The sequence below is a fragment of the Zea mays genome, chromosome 5 (genome assembly GCF_902167145.1).
Source record: "Zea mays cultivar B73 chromosome 5, Zm-B73-REFERENCE-NAM-5.0, whole genome shotgun sequence".
Taxonomy (NCBI): Eukaryota; Viridiplantae; Streptophyta; class Magnoliopsida; order Poales; family Poaceae; genus Zea; species Zea mays.
Window position 1 is genome coordinate 7,061,552 of NC_050100.1, and position 15,946 is coordinate 7,077,497.

Sequence of the window (15,946 nt, forward strand, 5' to 3'; positions counted from 1 at the left end):
GAGCTCAACAACTTCACTAGAAATGAGGTATGGTATTTAGTTCCACGTCCTAACCAAAATGTTGTAGGAACCAAATGGGTCTTCCGCAACAAGCAAGATGAGCATGGTGTGGTGACAAGGAACAAAGCACGACTTGTGGCCAAGGGATACTCCCAAGTCGAAGGTTTGGATTTCGGTGAAACCTATGCACCCGTAGCTAGGCTTGAGTCAATTCGCATATTATTGGCCTATGCTACTTACCATGGCTTTAAGCTTTATCAAATGGACGTGAAAAGTGTCTTCCTCAATGGACCAATCAAGGAAGAGGTCTATGTTGAGCAACCTCCCGGCTTTGAAGACAGTGAGTATCCTGACCATGTCTATAGGCTCTCTAAGGCGCTTTATGGGCTCAAGCAAGCCCCAAGAGCATGGTATGAATGCCTAAGAGATTTCCTTATTGCTAATGGCTTCAAAGTCGGCAAGGCCGATCCTACTTTATTCACTAAAACTCTTGACAATGATTTGTTTGTATGCCAAATTTATGTTGATGATATTATATTTGGGTCTACTAACGAATCTACATGTGAAGAATTTAGTAGGATCATGACACAGAAATTTGAGATGTCTATGATGGGGGAGTTGAAGTATTTTCTAGGATTTCAAGTGAAGCAACTCCAAGAGGGCACCTTCATCAGCCAAACGAAGTACACTCAAGACATCCTAAGCAAGTTTGGAATGAAGGATGCCAAACCCATCAAAACACCCATTGTAACAAATGGGCATCTCGACCTCGACACGGGAGGTAAGTCCGTGGATCAAAAGGTATACCGGTCGATGATAGGATCATTACTCTATTTATGTGCATCTCGACCAGACATTATGCTTTCCGTTTGCATGGGTGCAAGATTTCAATCCGACCCTAAGGAATCCCACCTTACGGCCGTAAAACGAATCTTGAGATATTTGGCTTATACTCCTAAGTTTGGGCTTTGGTACCCTCGGGGATCCACTTTTGATTTGATTGGTTATTCGGATGCCGATTGGGCGGGGTGTAAAATTAATAGGAAGAGCACATCGGGGACTTGCCAGTTCTTGGGAAGATCCTTAGTGTCTTGGGCTTCAAAGAAGCAAAATTCGGTCGCTCTCTCCACCGCCGAAGCCGAGTACATTGCCGCGGGTCATTGTTGCGCGCAATTGCTTTGGATGAGGCAAACCCTGCGGGACTACGGTTACAAATTAACCAAAGTCCCTTTGCTATGTGATAATGAGAGTGCAATCAAAATGGCCGACAATCCTGTCGAGCATAGCCGCACTAAGCACATAGCCATTCGGTATCATTTTCTTAGGGATCACCAACAAAAGGGAGATATCAAGATCTCTTATATTAACACTAAAGATCAATTAGCCGATATCTTTACCAAGCCACTTGATGAACAATCTTTTACCAAACTTAGGCATGAGCTCAATATTCTTGATTCTAGAAATTTCTTTTGCTAACTTGCACACATAGCTCATTTATATACCTTTGATCATATCTCTTTCATATGCTATGACTAATGTGTTTTTCAAGTGTATTTCAAACCAAGTCATAGGTGTATTAAAAGGAAATTGGAGTCTTCGGCGAAGACAAAGGCTTCCACTCCGTAACTCATCCTTCGCCATCGCTCCAAGAAAAGGACTTCGTCTTTGGTATAATCTTAACTCATTTACTTATGACCAAAGGGGAAGAAATTACTTCGAGGGCTCTAATGATTCCGTTTTTGGCGATTCATGCCAAAAAGGGGGAGAAATGAGCCCAAAGCAAAAGGACCGCACCACCACAAATTTCAAAAACTTAGTACTTTCCAAAAGTATTTTTCAATTGGTATATCAAAAGGGGGAGAAAGCAGTATTTCAAAAATGGTATATCAAAACCCTCTTGAACACTAAGAGGAGTATCTCATTTAGGGGGAGTTTTGTTAAGTCAAAGGAAAAGCATTTAAAACGAGGGGAGAAAATTTCAAATCTTGAAAATGCTTTGCAAACTCTTATTCATTTACCTTTGACTATTTACAAAAGATCTTTGAAATGGATTTACAAAAGGATTTGCAAAAACAAAACATGTGGTGCAAACGTGGTCCAAAATGCTAAATAAGAAAGAAACATTCCATGCATATCTTGTAAGTAGTTTTATTGGCTCAATTCCAAGCAACCTTTACACTTACATTATGCAAATTAGTTCAATTATGCACTTCTATATTTGCTTTGGTTTGTGTTGGCATCAATCACCAAAAAGGGGGAGATTGAAAGGGAATTAGGCTTACACCTAGTTCCCAAATAATTTTGGTGGTTGAATTGCCCAACACAAATAATCGGACTAACTAGTTTGCCCCAGTGTATAGAGTATACAGGTGTAAAGGTTCACATTCAGTCAATAAAAAGACCAAGTGTTGGATTCAACAAAGGAGCAATGAGGCAACCGAGGGCACCTCTGGCTGGAGGCACCGGACTGTCCGGTGTGCACCGGACAGTGTCCGGTGCGCCCAGAGGACACCAACTCAAACTCTTCGCCCTCGGGAATTCTCGGAAGCCGGCGCGCTATAATTCACCGGACTGTCCGGTGTGCACCGGACATGTCCGGTGCTCCAAGGAAGCGCGGTCTCCGGAACTCGCCAGCCTCGGGTTCGCGCGGCAGCCGCTCCGCTAAAATTCACCGGACTGTCCGGTGTGCACCGGACTGTCCGGTGTGCCAGCGAAGCAACGGCTCCCTGCGGCGCCAACGGCTCCCTGCGGTGCATTTAATGCGCGCGCAGCGCGCGCAGATGTCAGGCACGCCCATACTGGTGCACCAGACATCAAACAGTACATGTCCGGTGTGCACCGGACACCCAGGCGGGCCCACAAGTCAGAAGCTCCAACGGCTAGAATCCAACGGCAGTGATGACGTGGCAGGGGGCACCGGACTGTCCGGTGTGCACCGGACTGTCCGGTGCGCCATCGAACAGACAGGTTCCCAACGGCCACATTTGGCGGTTGGGGCTATAAATACCCCAACCACCCCTCCATTCATGGCATCCAAGTTTTCCCACTTCTCAACCACTTACAAGAGCTAGGCATTCAATTCTAGACACACCCAAAGAGATCAAATCCTCTCCAATTCCACACAAACCCTAAGTGACTAGTGAGAGTGATTTGCCGTGTTCATTTGAGCTCTTGCGCTTGGATCGCTTTCTTTCTTTCTCACTTGCTCGTGTGATCAACACTCAATTGTAATCAAGGCAAGAGGCACCAATTGTGTGGTGGCCCTTGCGGGAAGTTTTGTTCCCGGCTTTTGATTTGAGAAGAGAAAGCTCACTCGATCCGCGGGATCGGTTGAGAGAGGGAAGGGTTGAAAGAGACTCGGCCTTTGTGGCCTCCTCAATGGGGAGTAGGTTTGAGAGAACCGAACCTCGGTAAAACAAATCCTCGTGTCTCACTTCATTATTCGCTTGCGATTTGTTTTGCGCCCTCTCTCGCGGACTCTTTTATATTTCTAACGCTAACTCGGCTTGCAGTTGTGTTTATATTTGTAAATTTCAGTTTCGCCCTATTCACCCCCCCTCTAGGCGACTATCAAGGGTTACGCGACGTTCTAATCTGAACCGTCCAGAGGTAAGATCAACGGCCCATAGTGCACCCTATCTCCTACCCAGCCCGACGGTGGCGCCGCCCCGCGAGCACGGCGGCGGCCATCACCGGAGCACAGCGCGACAACACGATGATGTCCCAAAGAGAGAACGGGTAGGCGCAAAACATAATAGGGACGACGGCGGACCATGGAGAGGGACAATTACCGGAAGACGGGTCCACCAGAACCCAGGCGACGGAGGATGGCGGCACGACGGTGGTGAAGAGGCTCCGGTGAAAAATTAGCCATCCATGAGACCCAGATCGAGCCTCAGGAAGACCCGCCCAGATTCATAGTGCACCGATGAACCACCAGGGTCGCCCACCGTGGCCAACCGAGGTCATTCCTCCCTACTTCATGCGCCCGAGGAAGATCCGCACCGGGTGTTCTTACTCTCTCTCCCTCACCGCTCTGCTCGATGGAGGTGCTCGGGTCTGATGGAGGGGGAAGGAGGGGTACAAAACTTCGGCTTATATGCACCACGGCGAAGTCCGTGCGGTGGAAACCGACCGGCGAACATTTCGGCGAGGATCCGTAGATCACGGATGGCAGGTCAGCGTTAGAAGTCCGAGCTAGGCGCATTCGGTTGGGGAAGACGACCCTGCCAAGGCGGCCCACCGGCAGTGGAACTGAAAGGGAATTAGGCTTACACCTAGTTCCTATATAATTTTGGTGGTTGAATTGCCCAACACAAATCTTTGGACTAACTAGTTTGTCCTAGTGTATAAGTTATACAGGTGTCAAAGGTTCACAACATAGCCAATAAAATGACCAAGTGTTGGGTTCAATAAAAGGGCAAAGAGCCAACCGTAGGCCCTCTGGTCTGGGCGCACCGGACTGTCCGGTGTACCACCGGACAGTGTCCGGTGCACCAGGGGACTCCAGCTCGAACTCGCCACCTTCGGGAATTTCCAGGGGCTCTCGCGCTATAATTCACCGGACTGTCCGGTGTACACCGGACAGTGTCCGGTGCGCCATGGAGAAGCAGCCTCAGGAACTCTTCAGCTTCGGGAAAAGCCAACGGCTCGTCCGCTATAATTCACCGGACATGTCCGGTGTGCACCGGACTGTCCGGTGTGACTCCAGCGCAACGGCTATCCCGCGCCAACGGCTACCTGCAGAGGCATTAAATACGCCGCAGCGCGCGCAGACGTCAGGTTTGCCCATACTGGCGCACCGGACAATGAACAGGAGCTGTCCGGTGCGCCACCGGACATCAAGGGTGGCCCACAAGTCAGAAGCTCCAACGGCTAGAATCCAACGGCAGTGATGACGTGGCAGGGGCACCGGACTGTCCGGTGTGCACCGGACTGTCCGGTGCGCCATCGAGCAGACTGGCTCCCCAACGGCCACATTTGGTGGTTGGGGCTATAAATACCCCAACCACCCCACATTCATAGCTATCCAAGTTTTTCCAACTTCTAACCACTTACAAGAGCTAGGCATTCAATTCTAGACACATACAAAGAGATCAAATCCTCTCCAATTCCACTCAAGCCTTTAGTGACTAGCGAGAGAGATTTGCCGTGTTCTTTTGAGCTCTTGCGCTTGGATTGCTTCTTTTCCTTCTCACTTGTTCTTGAGATCACAACTCCATTGTAATCAAGGCAAGAGGCACCAATTGTGTGGTGGCCCTTGCGGGGAAGTTTTGTTCCCGGCTTTGATTAGAGAAGAGAAGCTCACTCGGTCCGAGGGACCGTTTGAGAGAGGGAAGGGTTGAAAGAGACCCGGCCTTTGTGGCCTCCTCAACGGGGAGTAGGTTTGCAAGAACCGAACCTCGGTAAAACAAATCTCCGTGTCTCATTTGCTTATTCGCTTGGGATTTGTTTTGCGCCCTCTCTTGTGGACTCATTTATTATTACTAACGCTAACCTCGGCTTGTAGTTGTGTTTATATTTGTAAATTTCAGTTTCGCCCTATTCACCCCCCCTCTAGGCGACTATCAATTGGTATCAGAGCCCGGTGCTTCATTAGAGCCTAACCGCTCGAAGTGATGTCGGGAGATCACGCCAAGAAGGAGATGGAGACCGGCGACAAGCCCACTACAAGCCAAGGGAGCACCTCGTCGGAAGAGTCTCGCACCAAGAAAAGGGAGAAGAAGAAGAACTCCTCCAAGCGGAAGGAGAAAAGATCTTCCTCTTCTCACCACAAGGAGAAGAAGGAAAAATCTTCTTCCCACAAGTCGCATCGGAAAGGCGATAAGCACAAGAGGATGAGGAAGGTGGTCTACTACGAGACCGACACTTCATCAACATCAACCTCCGACTCCGATGCGCCCTCCGTCACTTCTAAGCGCCAAGAGCGCAAGAAGTATAGTAAGATCCCCCTACGCTACCCTCGCATTCCTAAACATACACCTTTACTTTCCGTCCCATTAGGCAAACCACCAACTTTTAATGGTGAAGATTATGCTATGTGGAGTAATTTGATGCGATTTCATCTAACCTCTCTCCACAAAAGAATATGGGATGTTGTTGAGTATGGTGTACAGGTACCATCAATAGGGGATGAGGACTATGACACGGACGAAGTGGCCCAAATCGAGCACTTCAACTCCCAAGCCGCAACTATCCTCCTTGCCTCCCTAAGCAAGGAGGAATACAACAAAGTACAAGGATTGAAGAACGCCAAGGAGATTTGGGACCTACTCAAGACGGCGCACGAGGGTGATGAACTCACCAAGATCACCAAGCGGGAAACGATCGAGGGGGAGCTCGGTCGCTTCCGTCTTCGCCAAGGGGAGGAGCCACAAGACATGTACAACCGGCTCAAGACCTTGGTGAACCAAGTGCGCAACCTCGGGAGCACAAAATGGGATGACCACGAAGTGGTTAAGGTTATTCTAAGAGCTCTTATTTTCCTTAACCCCACTCAAGTACAATTAATTCGTGGGAATCCTAGATATCCACTAATGACCCCCGAGGAAGTTATCGGGAATTTTGTGAGTTTTGAATGCATGATTAAGGGCTCCAAGAAGATCAACGAGCTTGACGAGCCTTCCACCTCCGAGGCGCAACCGGTGGCCTTCAAGGCAACGGAGGAGAAGAAGGAGGAGTCTACAAGTAGACAACCAATTGACGCCTCCAAGCTCGACAACGAGGAGATGGCCCTAATCATCAAAAGCTTTCGGCAAATTCTCAAGCAACGGAAGGGGAAGGACTACAAACCCCGTTCCAAGAAGGTTTGCTACAAGTGTGGTAAGCCCGGTCACTTCATTGCAAAATGTCCTATGTCTAGTGACAGTGACAGGGGCGACGACAAGAAGGGAAGAAGAAAGGAGAAGAAGAAATACTACAAGAAGAAGGGCGGCGATGCCCATGTTTGTCGGGAGTGGGACTCCGACGAAAGCTCAAGCGACTCCTCCGACGACGAGGACGCCGCCAACATCGCCGTCACCAAGGGCCTTCTCTTCCCCAACGTCGGCCACAAGTGTCTCATGGCCAAGGACGGCAAAAAGAAGGTAAAATCAAGGTCCTCCACTAAATATGAAACATCTAGTGATGAGGATGATGACAAAAATGAGGAGGATAACTTGCGCATTCTTTTTGCTAACCTTAACATGGAACAAAAGGAAAAATTAAATGAACTAATTAGTGCCATCCATGAAAAGGATGATCTCTTGGACTCCCAAGAGGACTTCCTAATCAAGGAGAATAAGAAACATGTCAAGGTTAAAAATGCTTATGCTCTAGAAGTAGAAAAATGTAACAAATTATCTAGTGAAGTAAGCATGTGCCATGACACTATTGCCAACCTTAGAAATGAAAATGCTAAATTAATTGCTAAGGTAGATTCTCATGTTTGCATTGATCCTAGAAATGATAATGTTGATTTACTTGCTAGGATTGATGAGTTAAATGTTTCCATTGCTAGCCTTAGAAATGAGAATGAGAAACTAATTGCTAAGGCTAAGGATTTTGATGTTTGCAATGCTACTATTTCCGACCTTAGAACTAAAAATGATATGTTGCATGCTAAGGTCGTTGAACTAAAATCTTGCAAACCCTCTACATCTAATGTTGAGCATATTTCCATTTGTACTAGATGTAGAGATATTAATGTTGATGCTATCCATGATCATCTAGCCTTAATTAATAAACAAAATGATCACATAGCTCAACTAAATGCTAAGATTAGAGAGCATGACTTAGAAAATGAAAAATTTAAATTGGCTAGAAGCATGCTCTATAATGGGAGACGTCCTGGCATCAAGGATGGCATTGGCTTCCAAAAGGGAGACAATGTCAAACTTAATGCCCCACCTAAAAATTTGTCTAACTTTGTCAAGGGCAAGGCTCCCATGCCTCAGGATAACGAGGGTTACATTTTGTACCCTGCCGGTTATCCCGAGAGCAAAATTAGGAGAATTCACTCTAGGAAGTCTCACTCTGGCCCTAACCATGCTTTTATGTATAAGGGTGAGACATCTAGCTCTAGGCAACCAACCCATGCCAAGTTGCCTAGAAAGAAAACTCATAATGCATCAAATGATCATGCCATTTCATTTAAAACTTTTGATGCATCTTATGTGCTTACTAGCAAATCCGGCAAGGTAGTTGCCAAATTTGTTGGGGGCAAACACAAGGGCTCCAAGACTTGTGTTTGGGTACCCAAAGTTCTTGTATCTAATGCCAAAGGACCCAAAACAGTTTGGGTACCTAAAGTCAAGAACTAAATTTGTTTTGTAGGTTTATGCATCCGGGGGCTCAAGTTGGATACTCGACAGCGGGTGCACAAACCACATGACCGGGGAGAAAAGGATGTTCTCCTCATATGAGAAAAACAAAGACCCCCAACGAGCTATCACATTTGGGGATGGAAATCAAGGGTTGGTCAAAGGTTTGGGTAAAATTGCTATTTCACCTGACCATTCCATTTCCAATGTTTTTCTTGTTGATTCATTAGATTACAACTTGCTTTCCGTTTCTCAATTATGTCAAATGGGCTACAACTGTCTATTCACTGATGTTGGTGTCACTGTCTTTAGAAGAAGTGATGATTCAATAGCATTTAAGGGAGTGTTAGAGGGTCAGCTATACTTGGTAGATTTTGATAGAGCTGAACTCGACACTTGCTTAATTGCTAAGACTAACATGGGTTGGCTCTGGCATCGTCGACTAGCCCATGTTGGGATGAAGAATCTTCATAAGCTTCTAAAGGGAGAGCACATTTTAGGACTAACCAATGTTCATTTTGAGAAAGACAGGATTTGTAGCGCATGCCAAGCAGGGAAGCAAGTTGGCACTCATCATCCACACAAGAACATAATGACGACTGACAGGCCACTGGAGCTCCTACACATGGATCTATTCGGCCCGATCGCTTACATAAGCATCGGCGGGAGTAAGTACTGCCTAGTTATTGTGGATGATTATTCTCGCTTCACTTGGGTATTCTTTTTACAGGAAAAATCTCAAACCCAAGAGACCTTAAAGGGATTCTTGAGACGAGCTCAAAATGAGTTCGGCTTAAGGATCAAGAAAATAAGAAGCGACAATGGGACGGAGTTCAAGAACTCTCAGATTGAAAGCTTCCTTGAGGAGGAGGGCATCAAGCATGAGTTCTCTTCTCCCTACACGCCACAACAAAACGGTGTAGTGGAGAGGAAGAATCGAACTCTATTGGACATGGCAAGAACCATGCTTGATGAGTACAAGACACCGGACCGGTTCTGGGCCGAAGCGGTCAACACCGCCTGCTACGCCATCAACCGGTTATATCTTCACCGAATCCTCAAGAAGACATCATATGAACTCCTAACCGGTAAAAAGCCCAACATTTCATATTTTAGAGTTTTTGGTAGCAAATGCTTCATTCTTATTAAAAGAGGTAGAAAATCTAAATTTGCTCCTAAAACTGTAAAAGGCTTTTTACTTGGTTATGACTCAAACACAAGGGCATATAGGGTCTTTAACAAGTCCACTGGACTAGTTGAAGTCTCTTGTGACGTTGTGTTTGATGAAACTAACGGCTCTCAAGTAGAGCAAGTTGATCTTGATGAGATAGGTGAAGAACAGGCTCCATACATCGCGCTAAGGAACATGTCCATCGGGGATGTGTGTCCTAAGGAATCCGAAGAGCCTCCAAGTACACAAGATCAACCATCCTCCTCCATGCAAGCATCTCCACCAACTCAAAATGAGGATGAGGCTCAAAATGATGAAGAGCAAAATCAAGAAGATGAGCCACCTCAAGATGACGGCAATGATCAAGGGGGAGATGCAAATGATCAAGAAAAGGAGGATGAGGAAGAACCAAGACCGCCACACCCAAGAGTCCACCAAGCAATCCAACGAGATCACCCCGTCGACACCATCCTCGGCGACATTCATAAGGGGGTAACTACTCGATCTCGGGTTGCACATTTTTGTGAACATTACTCGTTTGTTTCCTCTATTGAGCCACACAGGGTAGAGGAAGCTCTCCAAGATTCGGATTGGGTGGTGGCGATGCAAGAGGAGCTCAACAATTTCACGAGGAATGAGGTCTGGCATTTAGTTCCACGTCCTAACCAAAATGTTGTAGGAACCAAATGGGTCTTCCGCAACAAGCAAGATGAGCATGGTGTGGTGACAAGGAACAAAGCTCGACTCGTAGCCAAAGGGTATTCACAAGTCGAAGGTTTGGATTTCGATGAAACCTATGCACCCGTAGCTAGGCTTGAGTCAATTCGCATATTATTGGCCTATGCTACTTACCATGGCTTTAAGCTCTATCAAATGGATGTGAAAAGTGCCTTCCTCAACGGACCAATCAAGGAAGAGGTCTATGTTGAGCAACCTCCCGGCTTTGAAGACAGTGAGTATCCTAATCATGTCTATAGGCTCTCTAAGGCGCTTTATGGGCTCAAGCAAGCCCCAAGAGCATGGTATGAATGCCTAAGAGATTTCCTTATTGCTAATGGCTTCAAAGTTGGCAAGGCCGATCCTACACTCTTTACTAAAACTCTTGAAAATGACTTGTTTGTATGCCAAATTTATGTTGATGATATTATATTTGGGTCTACTAACGAGTCTACATGTGAAGAGTTTAGTAGGATCATGACACAGAAATTCGAGATGTCGATGATGGGGGAGTTGAAGTATTTTCTAGGATTCCAAGTCAAGCAACTCCGAGAGGGCACCTTCATTAGCCAAACGAAGTACACTCAAGACATTCTTGCTAAGTTTGGGATGAAGGATGCCAAACCCATCAAGACACCCATGGGAACTAATGGGCATCTCGACCTCGACACGGGAGGTAAGTCCGTGGATCAAAAGGTATACCGGTCGATGATTGGTTCATTGCTTTATTTATGTGCATCTCGACCGGACATTATGCTTTCCGTTTGCATGTGTGCAAGATTCCAATCCGACCCTAAGGAATCACACCTTACGGCCGTAAAACGAATCTTGAGATATTTGGCTTATACTCCTAAGTTTGGGCTTTGGTACCCTAGGGGATCCACATTTGATTTAATTGGTTATTCGGATGCCGATTGGGCAGGGTGCAAAATCAATAGGAAGAGCACATCGGGGACTTGCCAGTTCTTGGGAAGATCCTTGGTGTCTTGGGCTTCAAAGAAGCAAAATTCGGTCGCTCTTTCCACCGCCGAAGCCGAGTACATTGCCGCAGGACATTGTTGCGCGCAATTGCTTTGGATGAGGCAAACCCTGCGGGACTACGGTTACAAATTAACCAAAGTCCCTTTGCTATGTGATAATGAGAGTGCAATCAAAATGGCCGACAATCCCGTCGAGCATAGCCGCACTAAGCACATAGCCATTCGGTATCATTTTCTTAGGGATCACCAACAAAAGGGGGATATCGAGATTTCTTACATTAATACTAAAGATCAATTAGCCGATATCTTTACCAAGCCACTTGATGAACAATCTTTTACCAGACTTAGGCATGAGCTCAATATTCTTGATTCTAGAAATTTCTTTTGCTAAGCCTGCACACATAGCTCATTTAAATACCTTTGATCATATCTCTTTTATATGCTATGACTAATATGTTATCAAGTCTATTTCAAAAGAAGTCATAGGTATATTGAAAGGGAATTGGAGTCTTCGGCGAAGACAAAGGCTTCCACTCCGTAACCCATGCTTCGCCATCACTCCGAGCAACTCTCTCTTCTTTGGGGGAGAAATGAGCATCAAAGAAAAGAACTTCATCCCTGGGGAAGAAAGTAAAAGCTCAAAAGCTTCGCTTTTTTGGTGTAATCTTAACTCAATCATTTATGACCAAAGAGGAAGATTGCACTTCGAGGGCTCTAATGATTCCGTTTTTGGCGATTCATGCCAAAAAGGGGGAGAAATGAGCCCAAAGCAAAAGGACCGCACCACCACCACCAAATTCAAAAACTTAGTGCTTTCCAAAAGTCTTTATCATTTGGTACCCTATTATGTTCAAAAGGGGGAGAAAGTAGTATTTCAAAAATGGTATATCAAAACCCTCTTGAACACTAAGAGGTGGATCTCCTTTAGGGGGAGTTTTGTTTAGTCAAAGGAAAAGCATTTGAAATAGGGGGAGACAATTTCAAATCTTGAAAATGCTTTGCAAACTCTTATTCATGTACCTTTGACTATCTGCAAAATATCTTTGAAATGGATTTACAAAAAGAATTTGCAAAAACAAAACATGTGGTGCAAACGTGGTCCAAAATGTTATATAAGAAAGAAACAATCCTTGCATATCTTATGAAGTAGTTACATTGGCTAAATTCCAAGCAACCTTTGCACTTATTTTATGCAAACTAGTTCAATTATGCACTTCTATATTTGCTTTGGTTTGTGTTGGCATCAATCACCAAAAAGGGGGAGATTGAAAGGGAATTAGGCTTACACCTAGTTCCTATATAATTTTGGTGGTTGAATTGCCCAACACAAATCTTTGGACTAACTAGTTTGTCCTAGTGTATAAGTTATACAGGTGTCAAAGGTTCACAACATAGCCAATAAAATGACCAAGTGTTGGGTTCAATAAAAGGGCAAAGAGCCAACCGTAGGCCCTCTGGTCTGGGCGCACCGGACTGTCCGGTGTACCACCGGACAGTGTCCGGTGCACCAGGGGACTCCAGCTCGAACTCGCCACCTTCGGGAATTTCCAGGGGCTCTCGCGCTATAATTCACCGGACTGTCCGGTGTACACCGGACAGTGTCCGGTGCGCCATGGAGAAGCAGCCTCAGGAACTCTTCAGCTTCGGGAAAAGCCAACGGCTCGTCCGCTATAATTCACCGGACATGTCCGGTGTGCACCGGACTGTCCGGTGTGACTCCAGCGCAACGGCTATCCCGCGCCAACGGCTACCTGCAGAGGCATTAAATACGCCGCAGCGCGCGCAGACGTCAGGTTTGCCCATACTGGCGCACCGGACAATGAACAGGAGCTGTCCGGTGCGCCACCGGACATCAAGGGTGGCCCACAAGTCAGAAGCTCCAACGGCTAGAATCCAACGGCAGTGATGACGTGGCAGGGGCACCGGACTGTCCGGTGTGCACCGGACTGTCCGGTGTGCACCGGACTGTCCGGTGCGCCATCGAGCAGACTGGCTCCCCAACGGCCACATTTGGTGGTTGGGGCTATAAATACCCCAACCACCCCACATTCATAGCTATCCAAGTTTTTCCAACTTCTAACCACTTACAAGAGCTAGGCATTCAATTCTAGACACATACAAAGAGATCAAATCCTCTCCAATTCCACTCAAGCCTTTAGTGACTAGCGAGAGAGATTTGCCGTGTTCTTTTGAGCTCTTGCGCTTGGATTGCTTCTTTTCCTTCTCACTTGTTCTTGAGATCACAACTCCATTGTAATCAAGGCAAGAGGCACCAATTGTGTGGTGGCCCTTGCGGGGAAGTTTTGTTCCCGGCTTTGATTAGAGAAGAGAAGCTCACTCGGTCCGAGGGACCGTTTGAGAGAGGGAAGGGTTGAAAGAGACCCGGCCTTTGTGGCCTCCTCAACGGGGAGTAGGTTTGCAAGAACCGAACCTCGGTAAAACAAATCTCCGTGTCTCATTTGCTTATTCGCTTGGGATTTGTTTTGCGCCCTCTCTTGTGGACTCATTTATTATTACTAACGCTAATCTCGGCTTGTAGTTGTGTTTATATTTGTAAATTTCAGTTTCGCCCTATTCACCCCCCCTCTAGGCGACTATCAGGAACAACGACGCGAGTGGATGCCGATGCGGACTCTGCTTCCCGCGATAGAACCAGGGAGGTCCACGCGAGTTGGGAGACTGAAGGGTGGGCCCCACCGGCTAGGGGGTTTAGCGCGTGCATGAAGTGGGCTGAGGGACGCATGGGAAATTCTTTAGTGGGCCAAATGGAGGGAAGTCGGCCCAGCCGAGGCTTCTGTCCCTTTTTTCTATTTCTATTCTCTTCTCTGGTTCAAGTTTACAATATTCAATTCAAATTCAAATTTCCTTTCTCATTTCAATCCTAAGTTTGATTCTGAATTTCAAGCATATATTTGATGCATCAAACAGAAATCACAGCATGACAATGCAAGTATCAATTATATATTTATTTATATTGGTTACTTTGTCCATGCCAAAAAAAACATATAATTCAATAAGGCATGATTTATGTAAAATATCTCACCATATTATTTAGTTGGGAAAATAGTTCAAATACATAGCCAAAATTTATATTAACTTTTTTTTATTTTACTTTAGGAAAATATTTCAATTGATAAACTTATTAGAAATGCACTTTTAAATTGTAAATCTTTAGTAAATTTTTCTCAAATATCAAAATAGGATTTTAGGGTGTTACACTTATCCACTCAACAAATATGGTGACGCCGTACATGTATGTTGCTCACTAGATGCTAGCATAGAACATACATGTGTAGGTTCCAATTGATAGTTTTTGAACTAGTTGTTATTGTATCGGTTTTAGTGCATCATTGTCGGTGCTCTCTAGACACGTTGGATCAAAGCATTTGAAAGGGAAATGTGCCCTTGGGCTATTTCTATTTATTTTTGGTGATTAAATGTTCAACACATTGTGTTTGGACTAACATCATCTTGTATGAGCATTGAGAACAGGTAGTTAAAGCAAAATGAGAAAAAAACACTTTTAGGCTTGAAAGTGAGCATACTACAAATCTATATGGTTCCAAGTGAAAAGGTATATATGCTTTTGTATTAATCATGTCATGATAAGTTTAATTATGTATTTGTGGTGTTGAAGTTGTAAAACATCATTCCCGGACCTCACAAGTCGTTGTGCAAATGATGCATATATTTAGAGGGAGAATATGTTACAACTTGGCCCTTTAAGACTAACATGTTTGCTTAAGGGATTTTGGTGTAGTCTAAAAGCTAGCATTCCATACCCTTCTTTATAGTATGACTAAAGAAAATAAAGATTCTATCACTAATATACGTGTCCATTAACTCTCGACACTTAGAACTAGTAAATCCTTAAACTTCCAACTCATCCTTCGAAAGTAAAAAAATGAATATCGTCCATAGGAGCATGAAATCCATGTATCCCAATTAATTGTCATTAACATGACCTAACTTATATTGTCTCTACAAAGCATATGTTAGTCACAATAATCTAGTGTCACTGTAATCATCGAAACACAATTAGGTGCCTAAATGCTTTCAATCCCCCTTTTTAGTGTTGATGTCATCACAATTTTAAGTATGTGTAATAAAGGATTTGAGGTTTTCAAAACACTTCATTTGCATGAAACTGTGATGATAAACTCAAAAGTGTTAGTAAGAAATTTAGAACTCTTTGACCTCCACGAATTTTAGAATTGTTTGCAACTCCCTCAAACTCGGTCCAACTAGAAGTGGCAAGACGAGGATGCCTAAGTCGCAAGGAACTACGAGGACAAGGTGGGCAGAGAGCTCACACTGAATCCCATGAGGAGACAAACAGGTTGTTGGAGGTGGGTGCGAACCAAAGCCGAGATGCAACGCCTGCGGTTGCGTTGACTACCAGGCTCCTCACCATCGACGGGTCTCGAGCGCGACACGCCCCCTCGGCAAGCTATTAGAGGAGTGGGCACTGTAGGACCGGGTAGTGGAGGGCTCCAAAATTCGAATCAGAAAAACTAATCTCTCGTTGTATCGTGGGCCGAAGTATTGAAGCGGGTTAACATGTTATGCCCAGTAGTTCTAGGCTTCTAGTACTAATCTATAATCTAATAACACTATATAATCCAAATCACCCCACGACCATGAACTCCACTAAATCCATCTAACAAATTGCACCCATACTTAACACACATGAAAATCGACAATTCATATCGCTGGATAAGCATCTCTCCCCTACTCGCTCAAAACCAACGGATAATAAATTTGGATTGTCCCTCATC